This window comes from Salvelinus sp. IW2-2015, unplaced genomic scaffold (genome assembly GCF_002910315.2).
Source record: "Salvelinus sp. IW2-2015 unplaced genomic scaffold, ASM291031v2 Un_scaffold1993, whole genome shotgun sequence".
In the NCBI taxonomy this organism is placed as follows: domain Eukaryota; kingdom Metazoa; phylum Chordata; class Actinopteri; order Salmoniformes; family Salmonidae; genus Salvelinus; species Salvelinus sp. IW2-2015.
Genome location: NW_019943343.1, coordinates 166,289 through 172,930, shown reverse-complemented (window position 1 = coordinate 172,930; position 6,642 = coordinate 166,289). Strand labels below are relative to the sequence as shown.

General features: G+C 43.8%; 1 long non-coding RNA gene across 1 annotated transcript; it reads left to right on the top strand.

Annotated features, from left to right (window-relative positions):
* Window positions 1-738: 738 nt before the first annotated feature.
* Window positions 739-5,842, top strand: LOC139024894 (uncharacterized). Its single transcript, XR_011476294.1, has 3 exons — window positions 739-1,174; window positions 1,656-1,796; window positions 2,112-5,842. It is a non-coding gene; the product is annotated as an uncharacterized lncRNA (long non-coding RNA).
* The last annotated feature ends 800 nt before the right edge of the window (window positions 5,843-6,642 follow it).

Sequence of the window (6,642 nt, the reverse complement as noted above, 5' to 3'; positions counted from 1 at the left end):
TCCATTCAGGGACCAACTAACCTGTATCTCTCCTGTCCATTCAGGGACCAACTAACCTGTATCTCTCCTCTCCATTTCAGGCACCAACTAACCTGTATCTCTCCTCTCCATTCAGGCACCAACTAACCTGTATCTCTCCTCTCCATCAGGCACCAACTAACCTGTATCTCTCCTCTCCATACAGGCACCAACTAACCTGTATCTCTCCTCTCCATTCAGGGACCAACTAACTGTATCTCTCCCTCCATTCAGGACCAATAACCTGTATCTCTCCTCTCCATTCAGGGACCAACTAACCTGTATCTCTCCTCTCCATTCAGGGACCAACTAACCTGTATCTCTCCTGTCCTCTCCATTCAGGGACAAACTAACCTGTATCTCTCCTCTCCATTCAGGCACCAACTAACCTGTATCTCTCCTCTCCATTCAGGCACCAACTACACCTGTATCTCTCCTCTCCATTCAGGCACCAACTAACCTGTATCTCTCCTCTCCATACAGCACCAACTAACCTGTATCTCTCCTCTCCATTTCAGGGACCAACTAACCTGTATCTCTCCTCTCCCATTCAGGGACCAACTAACCTGTATCTCTCCTCTCCATTCAGGGACCACTAACCTGTATCTCTCCTCTCCATTCAGGGACCAACTAACCTGTATCTCTCCTGTCCTCTCCATTCAGGACCAACTAACCTGTATCTCTCTCTCCATTCAGGGACCAACTAACCTGTATCTCTCCTCTCCATTCAGGGACCAGTCAGAGCTCCCAGTCGTCGTTCAGTCTGGTCTTGTGCACCACTCCCCGGCCCGAGCCTCCGTAACCAGCCAGTCTTCATCGTACCGCTATAACAGCAGCCGCCACTCGTCTCTCCGTACCTCAGCCACAGGCCTGGAGCCTTGCCGACGCTCGTCCACCAGCCAGCTGTCCCTCCGCACCCTCCCACCTCCCTGCAGCTCCGCCTGGGCTCGGGGTCGTCCTCGGACCCCGCCGGACCCTCTGCCTCCCTCTCCTCCCACAGTATCCCGCCCTGTAAGAGACACACCCTAGTAGGCCTGCTGGGGAACGACGGGCTGGGTAGCGCCATAGTGGACCGCTGGGTCATCACCACCACCACCACCAACACGTCCCGGCTCTGTCCGCCGTACGACGAGACGACATTTCCTACAGAGTGCAGGTCGGTCAGGAGAAAAAAATCGTAACTCTTCGATATAACTGTTTTAAATCAACACCGGCTGTTTAACAGAGGTATTAAAGGGACAGTTCACCTAAATTACAAAATGAGTTATGGTTCCTTTTTCCATAGACTGCTTTCAGGGTAAAGAAACATTATAAGTCATTTTCAAATGGATACGTTTCTTTAGATCGTGTTTCTCAAATCCATTCCTGCAGGACCCCCAACAGTACACGTTTTTACTGTAGCCTCGGACAAGCACGCTAGATTCAACTTGTCAACTAATCCTCAAGCCCTTGTTAAGTTGAATGAGGTGTGCTTGTACGGGCTACAGTAAAAATGTGTACTATGTAGGAGGGGGGGGGGGGGGTGTTCGAGGACTGGAGTTGAGAAACACTGCTTTTGATAACCCAACAAAACAAAATTCTGTTACTTGATGGTGCTGATCTTGACTGCATGTGATTGAATGTTCTTCTCCCACCAGCTCGTGGATGTGAGCCAGGTGCTGGAGGTCATTAACCTGTCTAAGCGGAAGGAGCTGCAGTGGCCTGATGAGACGGTGAGGTTGAGGGCAGGACGCAGCTGCTGGAGGGACTGGTGCCCCCTGGAGGGCATGGAGGGGCATGTAAGTTCTCTACTCCCTCAGCTCAGTTTACGATCACTTCATATTACTACCAGTGGTACACATCTCAGTTTTACATTTATCACTTCTAACATTTTTATTAAAACTTCAATATATTGATGTTGTTTTCAATATTATATTAAATGTATTCATACATATCAAGGAATTACTTTCTGTTCTTACTCACCTCTTATCTCTCTCTCTCTCCTCGCTCTCTCTCACTCCCCCCCCCAATTCCTTCATGCTTCCTCCCCTCTGCTGTCTTCGTCACCAATCCTTCTCTCTCTCCCCCCCTCCAACACCAACCTTTCTCTCCAGGTGATTCACCGGTGGGTGCCTTGTAGCCGTGACCTCACCAGCCGCTCCCATATAGACAAGACCATCCTGCTGGTTCAGGTGGATGATAAGCTGGTCCCCATCGTAGAGACTGGGGTCATAGAGCTGGGGGCCGAGGTTTGACTGAGCCACTGGTTGATAAACCGGTCCCCATCGTAGAGACTGGGGTCATAGAGCTGGGGGCCGAGGTCTGACAGAGCCACTGGTTCAGGTGGATGATAAACTGTGGTCGAATGAGAAATGCTTGTTTTCTGTTTTGAAACCTGGGGTGTATACGGTCTGCCCTAATGACTACACCCTAGTCCTTCTGGGAGTAACCCAGTCACGAGTTAGAGGTCAGGGTTCACCTTACTGCAGGCCGAAGAGCAGACCAGCCTGCTGACAGTGAGGAAAGGAAGGGATCCCCCCTCCTCTCTTCCGTCCACTCTCCTCTCTGTCGTCTCTCCTCTGTCCTCTCTCTTCCGTCCACTCTCCTCTCTGTCCTCTGTCCTCTCCTCCGTGACCCGGAAACCGATGAGTGGTCGAGGAGTGTGTCGGGTTCGTTAGTAGGCGAACGGAAGACGGTYCTCCCCTCCTTGTCTAAAGCCTCCTTTKGKCGAGGAAGCACAAGTGTATCCTACAACGGAAGAGTTTGTGATATCTGCCACACACCATTTTGAATCAGCCGTTGTAATTGTCAGAGGAGAAAAGGATGGACACGTTTAAAAAAACAAAAACAAAAAACAACGATATGCTATTTATCCTTTATCTAGAAAATGTATTGCGTAACTAACTTCATTTAGTATTTATCACGTAACACATTTATTTTGGAATCCACCCCTTGTCAACATCATTTGCCTGATGGAACAGGAGTGGAAAAGGGAGCGTTTCATTTCATACAAGCGYATTTTCCGTCCACTTTCCCTCTCCTCGCCTCCTCCATTTACCTTTGACCTTTTTTCCCAAAGGAGAGAGGACCGCAGGAGTTGAGGGACCGCAGGAGTTGAGGGACCGCAGGAGTTGAGGGACCGCAGGAGTTGAGCAAATCGAATGGGGGGAAAAAAGGGCCCATATCTGCATTCAAAAATGGCACCGTATTTCATATATAGTGCACTACTTTTCACAAGGCACTACTTTTTGCAGTATAGGGTGCTGTTTAGGACGAACTCTATATGTTTTGAGGGGAAAAGGAATCCAGGGGAGAGTGGCGGTGGAGGAGGCAGATGGCAGTCCACACATGAACACACATCTACAGTAACTTGCAAAAGTATTCATACCCCCTTGGATTTCTTCCCATTTTTATTGTGTTGCAAAAAAAAAAAAAAAAGTGGGATTTAAAATGTATTTTAATAGTCAACCATGTAGTGTGTCAAAGTGGAATTCAAACAGTTTAAAAGATTTAAAACAAATGTGATAGCGTTAAGTATTCAGCCCCTTTTTGTTGAGGCTTAAATTAGTTCAGGAGTAAAATGTGACTTTACAAATCACGTACGTAATAAGGACAAATAGGGGTTAACATTGTTTTTGAATGACGAACCCTTCCTCTCTCTCCGCCATACAATATTTGTAATGTCCCTCTTCACAGATTCAACTATAAAAACCAGGGAGCTTTTCAAAATCCGCGTTTTTTTTTAAATGTCTGTTTTTTTTACGAGGATTTTGAAAAGCTCCCTGGTCTTTGTAGTTGAATCTGTGAAGAGGGACATTACGAATATTGTATGGCGGAGGGAGGATTGGTTCGTCATTCAAAAAATCATGTGGATGGGTAACAATATCAAATCAATCATTGAATTTAAATATCTCTTTAAGCGTTGGTCACGTTAATAATTACGCTGTGGACGATGTATTAAAACCACCCAGACACATCAGAGATACAGTCGTCCTTCTGAACTGAGCTACAGGACAGGGATGAAACGGTTCAAGGATGTTACCATGGTGATTTTTTTTTTTAAACGGTCAAGTTCAAATGGCTGTGATGGGATGMAAACAGAGGTTGGATCAACATTTGTAGTGACTCCACAATAATGACTTAAATAACAKTGACAAGAATGCAAATATACAGAATAAAAAAATATTCAAAAACAAACATCTTGTATGCAGCAACGTGAGAAGAAGAAGAAAACACTGCACAGAAATACACTTTTTTTTGGCCTAAATGCAAAGCCTTCTGTTTGGGGAAAATACAACACAAAGTACCTAWCTGCCTCCTTATATTCAAGCATGCTGGTGGCTGCATCATGTTATGGGTATGCTTGACATCGGAAAATACTGAGGAGGTTTTCAGGATAAAAAGAAACTAGGTGGAGCAAAGCACGGTCAAAATCGTAGAGGAAAACCTGCTTTCAGTCTGCTTTCCACCAGACACTGGGAGATGAATTCACCTTTTCAGCAGGACAATAACCTAAAACACAAGGCAAAATCTACACTGGAGTTGCTGACCAAGGAGGCTGGGAAATGTTCCTGAGTGGCCAACTTACAGTTTTGATTTAAATCTGCTTGAAAATCTATGGCAAGACTTGAAAATAGCTGTCTAGCCATGATCCACCAACACCTTGACAGAGCTTGAAGAATTTTGAAAATAAAAATGGGCAGTTATTGTACGATTTTAAGGTGTGCAACGCTCTTYGAGACTTACCCAAGAAGACTCACAGACGTAACCGCTGCCAAAGGGATTTATAACATGTATTGACTCAGGGAGCCGAATACTTACGCAGTCTTAAACGTTAACATTTTTCTTCCACTTTGACATTTCGAGTACTTTGTTGACAGAAAATTACAATTAAATCCATTTTAATTCCACTTTGTGAAACAATAAAATGAATAATTTTGCAAGGTACTGTTTCTGCCTTGCTCCGTGTCACAACGTGTTACATGGCAGTAGCCCTATTAAGGGGCTACCAATGGTAATTCTTATTTTTCTATGCATTTCTTTTATATTACTTTGATTGACTTGTGTACACAGACTGTGCACAAACACACACACACACACACACACACAACGTGATATACACACACATATGTGCACAAATGAATGATGCCGGTTTGATTTATGATTATGACAGAATTGAGTGTGAGGAAGTTGTAAAAAAAAGAAAGAGAAAAAAAAAAAAGAATTGCTATGTTTTATTTTTCTTGTTGGTTTCAAAATAATTTTCCAAAAGAGCCTGGTCCTGAAAGTGGCCATGGTTTCACACGCAGCAGGACGTGTCGTTGCCAAGACTACAGAGATGCAGTAGTAGTCCAGGAGGAAAGACATGCAGGGGCTGTACTAGATACTATTTACTTTGTCCTCATTGTCATTCTTATTTGTTTTGGAAGTTGCAGGAAATAACTTGCACTATGATTTTTATTTTTTATTTACAGTGACGCACTACAGTCTGAGATATCACCTTATTGAATTTATTACAGAATCTTAGTGGCCATGGTTACCGATGCCTTGGTAATTTAAATAATGGATTCATCATTGTTTATTGTTCAACCATTTTGTTTATATATATACATATATATATATATATATCAATGTACAAAATATTTTTGTTTTTAATATTTATTACTGTGAACATAGTATTGACATTTTCTTACTTTCTTTTTTTTTCCATTTATGGGACAAATGTTATATAAATGTATCACGGACCATCGGTTGGAAAAACAAGATGGTGAATTTCTGATGGACTGTTTCCCGATTTAACTTAATTCTTTTTCTATATGGAGAAATAAAAAGCGTTTGATTTACAGCTGGTATATCTTTTTATATGCAAAGAGTTCTATAAATACAGTCACAAACCACGTTTCCATACAGGAGAGTTAAGTCGTATAAAAATAAAAAATCACGACAGCTGTCATGGAAACAGGAAGTTTAGGTATCATTGTTATGAATGCCGACAGATAATTAGTTCGTTTGACATGGTCCGATCTTTTTGTGTTGGTCAAATTAATTATGCGAGACATGCTGGAGGAAACACCTTTATGCGCAAATATTGATATAAAAACCATCAAAGTAAACTTGGAAACACGATGATACCTGTCTCTTATACACATCTAGATGTGTATAAGAGACAGATCCAGAGCATCCCAAACATGCTCAATGGGTGACATGTCTGGTGAGTGTGCAGGCCATGGGAAGAACTGGGACATTTTCAGCTTCTAGGAATTGTGTACAGATCCTTGTGACATGGGGCYGTGCATTATCATGCTGAAACACGAGGTGATGGTGGTGGATGAATGGCACGACAATGRGCCTCAGGATCTCAGTGCATTCAAATCGCCATCAATAAAATGCAATTATGTTCGTTGTCCGTAGCTTATGCCTGCCCATACCGTAACCCCACAGCCACCATGGGGCACTCKGTTCACARCGTTGACATCAGCAAACCGCTCGCCCACAAGATGCCATACACGCTGTCTGCCAGCTGCCAGGTACAGTTGAAATCGGGATTCATCCGTGAGGAGCACACGTCTCCAGCGTGACAGTGGTCATCGAAGTGGAGCATTTGTCCACTGAAGTCGGTTACAACGCCGAACTGCAGCCAGGTCA